At 37.7% G+C, this 14405-nt stretch overlaps 2 protein-coding genes across 3 annotated transcripts in view; one reads left to right on the top strand and one right to left on the bottom strand.

The window, feature by feature from the left end:
• LOC101290327 (gastric triacylglycerol lipase) overlaps nucleotides 1–14405 on the bottom strand; it is a 482017-nt gene that overhangs the window by 137112 nt on the left and 330500 nt on the right. Inside the window, exon 5 of the mRNA XM_033404782.2 lies at nucleotides 8990–9076. The gene's annotated coding sequence lies outside the window, so the exon portion shown is untranslated. The remainder of the gene's footprint in view (nucleotides 1–8989; nucleotides 9077–14405) is intronic.
• Nucleotides 1–14405, top strand: part of RNLS (renalase, FAD dependent amine oxidase) — a 270276-nt gene that overhangs the window by 106006 nt on the left and 149865 nt on the right. The window lies entirely within an intron of this gene.

The following is a 14405-nucleotide window of genomic DNA, read 5'->3' as shown; positions in this document are numbered from 1 at the left end:
AAATTCCTCAAGGTGATAGGCACTGCTTTGTTGCTCTATTAGTTTTTCTGTGAACAAATACTGAATATTACTATTTAAGAGGCAAATCTAGACATGGAATGTCCCTGAATTGTTGCTGTCAGTTTAGGCCACACTGCGCCATTCTCCTGTTCTTTTCCTAATAATAAATAGTTATCATTTAATGATATTGATACAAAACTAAAATTTGCTTAAGTTATTCTTGTTTGGGTTAATCCAAAAATTTGAGTTTCATGTATATTATAGTAAGTTAACTGCTGCAAAAAAGTCATACTATTATTGCAGTCAACCTTTTTGTGGCAAAGGAACACAGCATAAAGCACTTACGGAGACATATCCCTTGTTCAAAAAAGATTTAATTAGATGTGAATTCCGGCAAACCTTACTAGTTAAGGAACGACATTGCATTTGCTGTTTAACCATGCCTTGGGCTTGCATGTTTTGTGAACATCAGTACCCTAGCAAACACAAAATGGAGAACTGGCTTCTCTTACTCACCTCTCAAACCATTTATGTAGATTTTTAAAAAATAGATAATGGAAAGAATTTGGCTATCTTTTCTTTATTGCTGATACCTACATCTATAGGGGAATGATTCATGTTTAGGATGCATTCTTCTCAAACAATAATCAATTAGGGTAGTTTATACTGTGTCCAGACTTCTGCTTTGAAGTACTACAAGACTGTTGATTTAGAAAGTGGCTTTGATGAACATTCCTCAAGATAAAAGCATGTTGCTTTTCAGTATGTCACCTACTCATTTTGGACTATGGGGGAGCTTATTTTATGTACTCCCTTGTCCTCTTCCTAGCTATATGCATTCCAGCAAGTTTAAGGGTGGTATACAGTGAATGACTCAGCTGCTTCTCTGTGGAATCCATGGACCAGTGCCCACCTGCAAACATTTTGCTACCAATCTAGGATAGGATAAGTCAGAGATTGAGAGTAAGGGCTTAGAAATTTTCCTGGTAATTTGACATTGCAATGACATCCAAACATATGCCTCTGTATTTAACAAAAATCTTAGTCACCAATTGATTGGAAGTTTTAAAAAATGAAAAACTGTAACAACAACCAAAACAAAGACAGAAACTAAATTCTGGTCCTTCACCACATTGGTCAACAGAACACTAGTTCTGTGGGATATTAATAGGTATTCCATAAAAAGTGCATACTACCCTTAAATAAGTTTGGGAAGAACTTATAAAATAAGTCTGGGTTCTTCAGGACTCCTCAGGGACTGCATTGCAAACCTCCTGGGTAGGAGAAGGGTAAGCAGAGTCTCTGATCTCATAAAACCCTGGATTTGTAGAGTATCTGCAGAGTGTCCTGTAGAGAAGACTATGAAAAAAATATTCCATAGCTATTTTTAACTTTTCAGTTATTTCTTACACAGCTTTAGTACAGCATTATGATTCTCCGAACTTGATTTTTTTCCTTATTTTTTAACTTTTGAAACATGCCCTATACTGTTACCACTGTAGTCAATGTTACCATTTTTCTAATATCATGGGTTTTTTTCTTTTAGTTAAAAAAATATATGACCGATTGGTCAAGACAAAGCCCCACCTCCTAGAAGTCAGAGACTACATTTTTCTTATGATTTCTGGATCATCACAGAGAATCTGGAATGAACCTCTGCAGTTTATGTGAGGGATGACTTGAAAATTATTGTATTGGAAAATTCTTCTTGGCATAGAAAGGTAAAATTAGGATCTGAAGGGACATTGGAATAAATCAGACATGAAAAGGTTTTTTAGTGCTACTCATGAAGGTAGAGGAAAAACGAAAGGGCAACTGAGGGTTAAAGAAGTCATTTAAAAGTACTTAAAGAAAATGTAGGGACCTTATGAAACTTAAAAGCTTTTGCACCGCAAAGGAAACCATAAACAAGATGAAAAGACAACCCTCAGAATGGGAGAAGATATTTGCAAACAAAGCAACTGACAAAGGATTAATCTCCAAAATATACAAACAGCTCAGGCAGCTCAATATCAAAAAAACAAACAACACAATACAGAAATGGGCAGAAGACCTAAATAGACATTTCTCCAAAGAAGATATACAGATTGCCAACAAACACATGAAAGGATGTTCAACACCACTAATCATTAGAGAAATGCAAATCAAAACCACAATGAGGTATCACCTCACACTGGTCAGAATGGCCATCATCAAAAAATCTACAAACAGTAAATGCTGGAGAGGGTGTAGAGAAAAGGGAACCCTCTTGCTCTGTTGGAGGGAATGTAAATTGATACAACCACTATGGAGAACAGTATGGAGGTTCCTTAAAAAACTAAAAATAGAACTACCATACGACCCAGCAATCCCACTACTGGGCATATACCCTGAGAAAACCATAATTCAAAAAGAGTCATGTACCACAATGTTCATTGCAGCACTATTTACAATAGTCAGGACATGGAAGCAACCTGTGTTCATCAACAGATGAATGGATAAAGAAGACGTGGCACATATATACAATGGAATATTAGGCCATAAAAAGAAATGAAGTTGAGTTATTTGTAGTGAGGTGGATGGACCTAGAGACTGTCATACAGAGTGAAGTAAGTCAGAAAGAGGAAAGCAAATACCGTATGCTAACACATATATACGGAATCTAAAAAAAAAACTGGCTCTGATGAACCTAGGGGCAGGACAGGAATAAAGACGCAGACATAGAAAATGGACTTGAGGACACAGGGAGGGGGAAGGGTAAACTGGGACCAAGTGAAAGAGTAGCATTGACATATATACACTACCAAATGTAAACTAGATAGCTGGTGGGAAGCAGCTGCACAGCACAGGGAGATCAGCTCGGTGCTTTGTGACCACCTAGAGGGGTGGGAGAGGGAGGGTGGGAGGGATGCGCAAGAGGGAGGGCATATGGGGATATATGTATACGTATAACTGATTCACTTTGTTATACAGCAGAAACTAACACAACATTGTAAAGCAATTATGCTCCAGTAAAGATGTTAAAAAATATAAAATAAAAATTAAAAAAAAATAATGAATGGAGTAGAAGCATCCAAAAAGAAACTGTAAAAGTGGTCTTTGAAAGGCTATCAGATATCAGCTCTGAGGCCAAGATCCAGTGCCAGGAACAAGTTATGGGGACGAGATTGCTTCACTTCCTAGTAGATTGGTCTCCCTTATTAAACCAGCACATCTTTCAAGTCCAGATTCTTTTTTTTCTCCTGGTTTGATAACATTAAAGCAGCTCTGTTGCTTGCTGGCCATTGCTTTGAGAGTGAGGCGCTAATAAAGTGTGGAATAGGTGAAAATCCCCATGAAAAGTAGGCAGACTCCACAGCTTCACGTTTGGAAAAGCCCCAGCGGAACGCTAGTGATCTCTTTTCTTTCTGTGTGCCCAAGCCTGCTGGCTTCCTCATCACATTGCTTCACATAGCCGCCCTTTCTATACTCTTAAGTCTCAGCCTCATTTTCACCATTTTCTTCAAATATACACAGCGTTTTCCTATCTTGGGGGGCGGGGCGAGGGAAGCTGACAAATCTACGCTCTCTAGCTACTTTTTATTTCCCACTTTCTCGTTTTTGCAGAACTTCTTAAACAAGGTGTCTTATTTCCTTGCCACCTCCCCTCTCCTTAGTCTCAGGCACCTGGCTTTAATAACAATAATGACTGTAGGAACTGTGGCTGGCTTGACTGAGGGCTTTACTCTGCACCGGGTTCAGTGCTTAGTGCTGAGCACACGTTATTTCAGTGAATTCTCACAATAATCGTCTGTGTCAGGTATTACCCCTATCATAATTGTATAGATGAGATGCTCAGGCTTAGATGAAGCAACACAGCCACTATTGACCGGGCTGGGATTTAGCCCAGGTCTGACTGACCTCAGTGCATTCTCTTAACTACCTCTTTGTTTACTCAGAAGTGTCAGGAAAATGCTCCCAACTGAAGAGGTATTATTATAACCCATTTAAAGCACTTGCTCTTAACAAGGAGCATCACATTAACAAGCACCTCCTTGGGGGCATTTGCAAATTTGTAGACATTTGGTTGTCCTGAAATTGGAGTTGGGAATGCTACTAGTATTTAATAGCTAAAACAAAGAGTGTAGTGGTGAGAACTGTCCTGCAATGCTGAGAACCACCTCATGCAACAGAGTTATCCTGCCTCACATGCCAGTGATGCCCCATTCAGAAACGATGATAATGGATGAGAATCTAATAATGGATTCAGAAAGCCTAAATAACTTCCCTGAACCTGGAGCCATAAATCAAACTGATATCTGTCTGGCTCTAAAGCTTATGCTTTTTTCACTCTATTCAACACAGTACATTAAAATATTATGCATAATTTGATTTCCTCTCAGAATTATCATATTTTATATGTAACATCTCAAATATAATTTATTTAAAGAATAGTTAGCTAATTTCCTGATTGAATGTTCTTTTAATACATTTAATGGAGACAGCATGTATCATAGTGTTTGCCAGATTTTCAGAAGGATGCTAAAACTCAATGAGAGAAACCATCAACATTATATTAAATGAAGAAAGCTGCCTTATCTGGAGCATGCTGTCTTCTTTACTGTCAACCAGGAGTGGAAAGGACTCATTTAGGAAAAGAAAAAAAGGGGGATGGGGAAAGCTAGGTAAAGAGGTTAGTAGAGAGGAAAATATATATACTTGGATTTTTATTTAATTAGTCTTATATACCAAGCTCTGAGCTGTCACTTGTAATCTTTGCTGCTTCTTTTTAAAAAATCTTTTTCATAAACATACAAAAGCGTTGTCCACATTTAAATAAGATTCACATATAAAGGCATCTTTTAAATGTGCTTATTTCCAAAATATATGTCTTATTTTTTTTTGTAGCAGTTTTAGGCTGTGCTGGGCAAAAGACCTTGTTACACTTGCTAAAGGAGAGTTGTGCTTTTCATAATCATAGATTGCCTACCTGGACCGTACACTTGAACATGCCCAAGTCTGCACAATTTAGCCATCCTTTCCTAACATCAAGGCCCACCACCATTTTTTTTGCCACCCCAAAAAAGTGCAGTAGCAGTTTCAGCCTCATTCTTGTACCTAACTTTGAAACTCCCATCCTGAATTGCCTGAAAGAAAAAAGTGTCTGTTTCTTTATACCGTTTTTTCCCCTTCCTATTTTCACAACTTGAGATATATTTAAAATCAGATATACAAATGATTTTCTGGGAACTGCTGAAAACAGAGAATCTCGAACTTTAGTTATGATAAGAATATCTGGAGAGCTTGTTGAAAATGCAGATTTCCATACCCTGTCCTGGAGAACTGAATTTAGTAGCTCTTGAAGGGCGTAATATGCTTTGTCAGCAAGCTCCCCAGGTGATGGAGTGCAGGTGATTCATGGACGGTACTTTGAAGACAATTGGTTTAGCATTTAGTAGGCCCTTGATAAATAGCTGTCGGATATATGAATGTATCTGAAGGCTGTCCTGACATCCTTATTTCTGTCAACAGAGGCTTTTACCTATAAACACATGAACTTGCAGTCCTAGAAGATGCGTTAACACTACTTCCCCCTTACTTTGTCCACCTGTTTTCATTGACTCTTGAAGTCTTACTGTGGTTGCTTCTCACTGTTTCTTGCACAGGTCCTTTCCATCTCCATGGCTATCACACTGCTTCAGGACCTCCTATTTCTGGCTTGTCAAAATATTCCCTGGAATCCAGATTCTTTTTACTCCAACTCAGCTTTTAAACCACTATCAATTAATAGTCCCCAATCCCATGCTTATCTGCATTGAAGACTCTTGACCCAAGCTACATTTCCACTTAACCTCCCTCTGCTCTCCTTCTCTTTAACCATACTAGTTTACACTCTTTTCCTTAATCGTGGTTTATGCATTTCCATCTCCCTATCTTTGCTCATGCCCTTTCCCCATGGGCAGAAAAGGGTTAACTCAGCAGGCCTGGGTTATTCAAACCATGCACCTTCCAAAGAAATGCCTGTCTTCAGTTCTAGTCCATGGCCAGCTTCTGGGAGATAACCTCTGAACCCCTGAAATTTTCTTCCTGATAAGTGTTTTTGTATGCCTAAGGCCTTGGACCCTACTATATTTATGGTAAAAACCTACTTGTATGCCTGAGGCCTTGGCATACCAGTTTGACCAGATAAGTGTATCCTGACAATGTGATTTATGGTGAAAACCTGTTTTGGCTATAGTGGGTGGCTAGACTCTGAGTAGCTGAGATCAGTCAAGTGGGCTCTACATGTCTATTGTGACTGACCCCCAGTAACAATCCTGGACACCAAGGCTCAAGTGAGCTTTCCTGGTTGGCAACATTTCACATGGGTTGTCACATGTTGTTGCTGGGAGTATTAAGTATTTGTCCCCATAAGACTCCCCTGGGAAGGACACCTAGAAGCTTGTACCTGGTTTCTCCTGGGCTTCCCCCCTGTGCCTTTTCCCTTTGCTGATTTTGATCTGTATCCTTTGACTGTAATAAAACATAACCCAATAATATAACAGCTTTTCTGAGTCCTGTGAGTGCAGATGGTGTTGAGAACCCCTGACACACCCCCATAGGACTGCCTTCTCTTTTCTGCCTCACCATAGCCTAGTCATTTTCAAGTGCCTGCTAAAATCCCTTCCCTGCCACATTGCCTTTCCAGAAAGGCAGGCAGCAAGTAGCATCCTCTGCTGGTGATAGTGCCCACTGAAAACACTTTTCTGAAAAGAAATTTGGCAGTGTTAGAAAAACTTAAAATGGACATACTGTTGACCCAGCAGTTCCACTTTTTGGAGTTTATTTTATAGAAATCTTTACACAAGGGTGTACTGAATGTGTTGCTGTCTTGTTTGCAGAAGCAAAAATCAGAAATAACCCAATCATCCATTGATGGCAATATTAATAGAATAATCCCTTAATTATTACTAATCCCAATGATAAAGCTCCCATTTACTGAGCACATTCTGTTCTAGCCCTGTGCTAAGTGCTGTACTTACAGTATTCCACTTAAATTTATAGCAAATCTTCCATGTAGGTAAATTATCCCCACTTAGACAAACACTGATGCACCTAGAGGTTAAATGAGGACACGTAGCTAAGGTCTGTATGACTCCATCCTTACAATTCATACTAGGCTAATAAACAGTTGTTAATGAGCCCTGTATACTGGCATGGAAGGATGCCTATCATATATTATTAAGTTTAAAATTAAATTATGAAAATATTGTATAATATGTTACCATTTTTGTAAGCCATATCTATATATACACACATTTGCATAGGAACTAAAAAATGCAGTAAGATTCATTAATTTACTGAACAGGTAACAACTTCTTTTCTCCTAATATGCTAGAATGATGATTACATGATAGACTTGGCTACCCTCACGCAAGGGTATGAAAACAGGGAAGACAGGGATCTCAAATTAAAAATAAAAATTGTGTGCCTCCATTGGTAAAAGGGGAGGTACTCTTGATCCTAAATTTTGGGCAAAAAAAGTATTACTATGTTAGTAATGCTACTAATATATTTATGAAAGGAAAGCGTGCCTGCATCCTTTCACAGATAGAAGCAGACAATGTATTAAATATCATTATACTTTTATATATAAATATACATAATTTTTTAGTTGTAGATAATTTAGAAAATTTTATTAAACATAATATTTTAGTTGTAGAAAATGTATAAAATGAAGCAAAGCACAAAGAAGAAAATAATGGACTGATCCATTATTTTCTTAGAGTAGCATTTCTTTTCTGTGTTCTAAAAATGAATCTTATCAGCAGACATGCTAGCAGCTTTTCTCAAAAAAGAAAAGAAAAAGCAAAAAAAGAAAAGTTTTGTTGTTTAAATAAATTTGACAGACACTGCATGTTGCATGCTCTCCTTGTTCTAGTGGAAATGTGTTTATTAAATAGGACCTGAAAAAAAAAAAAAAGCCCTTCTTTATTCAGTATTTCTTGGATTATGTGACCATATAACTCCTCTTGACTGTCTATACCCAGGAAGCCCACAGAATGAAAGGTAACTATTGCCTCTTCTTCTATCTTAGCAACCTGGTCACTGGCAGCAGCGATTTTCTCATCTTTGTCCAAAGAGGAATCAAGAGCCTCAGTTTAGTTGTCCCAATATTTGAACATTCAAGATGCCCAGGAATGATTCTAATTGACTCTACCTGAGCAACATGCCCCAAAGAGCCACTATGGAAAAGGAAATAAGATATCTTGATTGACCAGCCTGGGACATAGACTGAGTACTGTGGCCAGGGCACTATGCTCTATGATGGCCAAAATGGCAAGAATCACAAATATTAGAGTGGTGAGAATTAGTTGCCCCAAGACAAAGAGAGGAGGGAAAAGGTGACAAAATACAGGATGTCTAATATGCTGTCTTACTCTCTTTTTCTGTACTTTTTGACTGAAACTCCTTGTGGGTTTTATAACAACAAATATTGTATATACATACCATATATTTATTCTCACGTTATATTTTTTCAGTTAATATAGCATGAAAATTTATTTTCCATTGACATTATTCTTCAAAAACATGAGCTTTTAGAGCTGCATATAGTCCATGTTGTGAATGAACTATCCTCAGTTTTGGTTTTAAAAAGTTCTAGGTTGCACATTCAGCATCAGGATTTCTTCTTGGTTCAACTCAACATTCAGACTCACAAGGCCACATTTGACATCATTCTACTCCAAAAGGTATAGGATAGGAACAGGGCTTGCTAGAAGGGCAGTGATGGTCATCCCTTTCCTATAGGAGTCCTTAGTAATTCATGTGCAAAACGATGAGATGCACATTAGGTAAGTGTGGGATCTGTCCTGGTTTAAAGGCCTTATTCCCCCCTAAAGAAGCCAGTAGCTCTTACAGCAAATCCATTGGGATAGGTTTCAGGGGCCTTGTAAAGGACACGTTCAGTTACAAGAGCCACACTCGGGGAAGCTCAAAGCTATGGTTCCTATCAGTTATTTATAGTTCTCCTAGTATAGGTGCCACTTACCTGTCCAGGGTCAGTTTTCCCATAAGTTGTGTTGACTAGTTGTCAACATACTTGACATGCCCCCTCATCAGGTTACCAGGTGTTGACCTAAAACAAATAGACAGCCAGTTATTTCTCCAGCAAAAATGAGTTTGTTTGGAATAAGCAGAGAATTGCAGTTCAGGGTCTGCAATCATGGTGAGGCACGTGTAGGGCCCTACATAGCAAGGGAAGAACTCTTTTATAGAGGGGAAAAGGAAGTTGGGAGGGCTAGGGTAAACAAAGAGTCCATGGCTTTTCCTTGGCTGAGTCCTTGCCAAAAAGGAAGAGGAGTCTTTCTTCCTGTTGGACTCTGCTATCATTACAGGGTATGAGGACCCCCCTCTTTTGGTCTCCCAACTGTATTTAATTTAGGTTTCTGCTTATTAATTTTTTACACAGGTAACTAAAGATCAAATTCTCTTGAAGAAAGGGGGAAAGCTTTTGTTAACCATTTAACCACAGACATTCTTTTTTGTTTGGTTGGTTTTAGAGGGGATTTTTGTTTTTTGGGGTTTTTGTTTTGTTTTGTTTTCCATTAATAGGCTATTTTTTATTAATTTTTATTGGACTATAGTTGCTTTACAATGTAGTGTTAGTTTCTTTCTTTCTTTTTTTTTTACATTGCTCTGCAACTTTATTCACCCAACATTGTTACTGACATCGATCCACATCCACTGTAGAAACAGATCCACTTCAATCTTAACAGCTATGTGGATTCTACAATATGGCTGAACCATAACCTAACCAGTCCCTATTAATGCACATAAAAATTCTCTCTCGTTTTTTTGAAATTAAAAATTTTTTTTAAATTTTATTTTTTTATACAGCAGGTTCTTATTAGTCATCCATTTTATACATATCACTGTATACATGTCAATCACAATCTCCCAATTCATCACCCCCCCAACCCCCAACGGCTTTCCCCCCTTGGTGTCCATACGTTTGTTCTCTACATCTGTGTCTCAATTTCTGCCCTGCAAACTGGTTCATCTGTACCATTTTTCTAGGTTCCACAGATATGTGTTAATATACGGTATTTGTTTTTCTCTTTCTGACTGACTTCACTCTGTATGACAGTCTCTAGATCCATCCACGTCTCTACAAATGACCCAATTTCGTTCCATTTAATGGCTGAGTATTATTCCATCGTATATATGTACCACGTCTTCTTTATCCATTCGTCTGTTGATGGGCATTTAGGTTGTTTCCATGACCTGGCATAGTGCTGCAGTGAACATTGGGGTGCATGTGCCTTTTGAATTATGGTTTTCTCTGGGTATATGCTCAGTAGTGGGATTGCTGGGTCATATGGTAATTCTATTTTTAGTTCTTTAAGGAACCCCCATACTGTTCTCCATAGTGGCTGTATCAATTTACATTCCCACCAACAGTGCAAGGGGATTCCCTTTTCTCCACACCCTCTCCAGCATTTGTTGTTTGTAGATTTTCTGATGATGCCATTCTAACTGATGTAAGGTGATACCTCATTGTAGTTTTGATTTGCATTTCTCTAATAATTAGTGATGTTGAGCAGCTCTTCATGTGCTTCTTGGCCATCTGTATGTCCTCTTTGGAGAAATGTCTATTTAGGTCTTCTTCTGGGTTGTTTGTTTTTTTAATATTGAGCTGCATGAGCTGTTAATATATTTTGGAGATTAATCCTTTGTCCGTTGATTTGTTTGCAAATATTTTTTCCCATTCTGAGGGTTGTCTTTTCGTCTTATTAGTAGTTTCCTTTGCTGTGCAAAAGATTTTAAGTTTCATTAGGTCCCATTTGTTTATTTTTGTTTTTATTTCCATTACTCTAGTAGGTAGATCAAAAAAGATCTTGCTGCGATTTATGTCATAGAGTGTTCTTCCTATGTTTTCCCCTAAGAGTTTTATAGTGTCCGGTCTTACATTTAGGTCTCTAATCCATTTTGAGGTTTTTTTTGTGTGTATGGTGTTTGGGAGTGTTCTACTTTCATTCTTTCACATGTAGCTGTCCAGTTTTTTCAGCACCACTTATTGAAGAGAATGTCTTTTCTCCACTGTGTATGCTTGCCTCCTTTGTCATAGATTAGTTGACCATTGGTGCATGGGTTTATCTCTGGGCTTTCTATCCATTGATCTATATTTCTGTTTTTGTGCCAGTACCATATTGTCTTGATTACTATAGCTTTGTAGTATAGTCTGAAGTCAGGGAGTCTGATTCCTCCAGCTCCATTTTTTTCCCTCATGACTGCTTTGGCTATTCGGGGTCTTTTGTGTCTCCATACAAATTTTAAGACTTTTTGTTCTAGTTATGTAAAAAATTCCATTGGTAATTTGATAGGGATTGCATTGAATCTGTAGATTGCTTTGGTTAGTATAGTCATATTCATAATATTGATTCTTCCAATCCAAGAACATGGTATATCTCTCCATTTGTTGGTATCATCTTTAATTTCTTTCAACAGTGTCTTATAGTTTTCTGCGTACAGGTCTTTTGTCTCCCTAGGTAGGTTTATCCTAGGTATTTTTGTTTGCAGTGGTAAATGGGCGTGTTTCCTTAATTTCTCTTTCAGGTTTTTCATCATTAGTGTATAGGAATGCAAGAGATTTCTGTGCATTAATTTTGTATCCTGCAACTTTATCAAATTCATTGATTAGCTCTAGAAGTTTTCTGGTGGCATCTTTAGGATTCTCTGTGTGTAGTATCATGTCATCTACAAACAGTGACAGTTTCACTTCTTCTATTCCAATTTGTATTCCTTTTATTTCTTTTTCTTCTCTGATTGCCATGCCTAGGACTTACAAATCTATGTTGAATAATAGTGGCGAGAGTGGACATCCTTGTCTTGTTCCTGATCTTAGAGGAAATGCTTTCAGTTTTTCACCATTGAGAATGATGTTTGCTGTGGGTTTGTTGTGTATGGCCTTTATTATGTTGAGGTAGGTTCCCTCTATGCGCACTTTCTGGAGAGTTTTTATCATAAATGGGTGTTGAATTTTGTCAAAAGCTTTTTCTGCATCTATTGAGATGATGATATGGTTTTTCTTCTTCAGTTTGTTAATATGGTGTATCACATTGATTGATTTGCATATATTGAAGAATCCTTGCATCCCTGGGATAAATCCCACTTGATCATGGTGTATGATCCTTTTAATGTGTTGTTGGATTCTGTTTGCTAGTATTTTGTTGAGGAATTTTGCATCTATATTCATCAGTGATATTGGTCTGTAATTTTCTTTTTTTGTAGTATCTTTGTCTGGTTTGGTATCAGGGTGATGGTGGCCTCATAGAATTTGTTTGGGAGTGTTCCTTCCTCTGCAATTTTTTGGAAGAGTTTGAGAAGGATGGGTGTTAGCGCTTCTCTAAATGTTTGATAGAATTCACCTGTGATGCCATCTGGTCCTGGACTTTTGTTTGTTGGAAGATTTTTAATCACAGTTTCAATTTCATTACTTGAGATTGGTCTGTTCATATTTTCTATTTCTTCCTGGTTCAATCTTGGAAGTTTATACCTTTCTAAGAATTTGTCCATTTCTTCCAGGTTGTCCATTTTATTGGCATAGAGTTGCTTGTAGTAGTCTCTTAAGATGCTTTGTATTTCTGTGATGTCTGTTGTAACTTCTCCTTATTCATTTCTAATTTTATTGATTTGAGTCCTCTCCCTCTTTTTCTTCATGGGTCTGGCTAAAGGTTTATCCATTTTGTTTGATAAGAACCAGCTATCAAAGAACTAGCTTTTAGTTTTATTGATCTTTGCTATTGCTTTCTTTGTTTCTATTTCATTTATTTCTACTGTGATCTTTATGATTTCTTTCCTTCTACTAACTTTGTGTTTTCTTTCTTCTTCTTTCTCTACTTTTTTTAGGCGTAAGGTTAGATTGTTTATTTGAAATTTTTCTTGTTTCTTGAGGTAGGCTTGTATTGCTATAAACTTCCCTCTTAGAACTGCTTTTGCTGCATCCCATAAGTTTTGGGTTGTCATGTTTTCGTTGTCATTTGTCTCTAGGTATTTTTTGATTTCCTCTTTGATTTCTTCAGAGATCTCTTGGTTATTTAGTAACGTATTGGTTAGCCTCCATATGTTTGTGTTTTTTACATTTTTTCCCCTTTAATTCATTTCTAATCTCATAGAATTGTGGTCAGAAAAGATGCTTGATATGATTTCAATTTTCTTAAATTTACTGAGGCTTGATTTGTAACCCAAGATGTAATGTATCCTGGAGAATGTTCCATGTGCACCTGAGAAGAAAGTGTAATCTGCTGTTTTTGGATGGAATGTCCTATAAATATCAAGTAAATCTATCTGGTCTATTGTGTCATTTAAAGCTTGTGTTACCTTATTAATTTTCTGTTTGGATGATTTGTCCATTGTAGTAAGTGAGGTGTTAAAGTCCCTCACTATTATTTGTTACTGTCGATTTCCTCTTTTATAGTTGTTAGCAGTTGCCTTATGTATTGAGGTGCTCCTATGTTGGGTGCATATATATTTATAATTGTTATGTCTTCTTCTTGGATTGATCCCTTGATCATTATATAGTGTCCTTCCTTGTCTCTTGTAACATTCTTTATTTTAATGTCTATTTTATCTGATATGAATATTGCTACTCCAGCTTTCTTTTGATTTCCATTTGCATGGAATATCTTTTTCCATCCCCTCACTTTCAGTCTGAATGTGCCCCTAGGTCTGAAGTGGGTCTCTTGTAGAGAGCATATATATGGGTCTTGTTTTTGTATCCATTCAGGAAGCCTGTGTCTTTTGGTTAGAGCATTTAATCCATTCACGTTTAAGGTAATTATCGATATGTATGTTCCTATGACCATTTTCTTTATTGTTTTGGGTTTGTTTTTGTAGGTCCTTTTCTTCTCTTTTGTTTCCACTTAGAGAAGTTCCTTTAGCATTTATTGTAGAGCTGGTTTGGTGGTGCTGAATTCTCTTAGCTTTTGCTTGTCTGTAAAGCTTTTGATTTCTCCATTGAACCTGAATGAGATCCTTGCCAGGTACAGTAATATTGGTTGTAGGTTCTTCCCTTTCATCACTTTAAGTATATCATGCCACTCCCTCTGCTTTGTAGAGTTTCTGCTGAGAAATCAGCTCTTAAGCTTATGGGAGTTTCTTTGGTGGGGCTAATGGCAGATTCTGGGAAGGCTCATGCCAAGGGGTACTTTCCAGAACTTCTGCTGCCAGTGTCCTTGTCCTCACAGTGAGACACAGCCACCTCCTGCCCCTGCAGGAGACCCTCCAACACTAGCAGGTAGGTCTGGTTCAGTCTCCTATGGGGTCACTGCTCCTTCCCTTGGGTCCCAATTTGCACACTACTTTGTGTGGGCCCTCCAAGAGTGGAGTCTCTGTTTCCCCCAGTCCTGTCGAAGTCCTGCAGTCAAATCCCGCTAGGCTTCAAAGTCTGATTCTCTAGGAATTTA

Source organism: Orcinus orca, chromosome 14 (assembly GCF_937001465.1).
Source record: "Orcinus orca chromosome 14, mOrcOrc1.1, whole genome shotgun sequence".
In the NCBI taxonomy this organism is placed as follows: domain Eukaryota; kingdom Metazoa; phylum Chordata; class Mammalia; order Artiodactyla; family Delphinidae; genus Orcinus; species Orcinus orca.
Note: the sequence above shows the minus strand (reverse complement) of the source record. Positions and strands in the feature narration are given on the sequence as shown.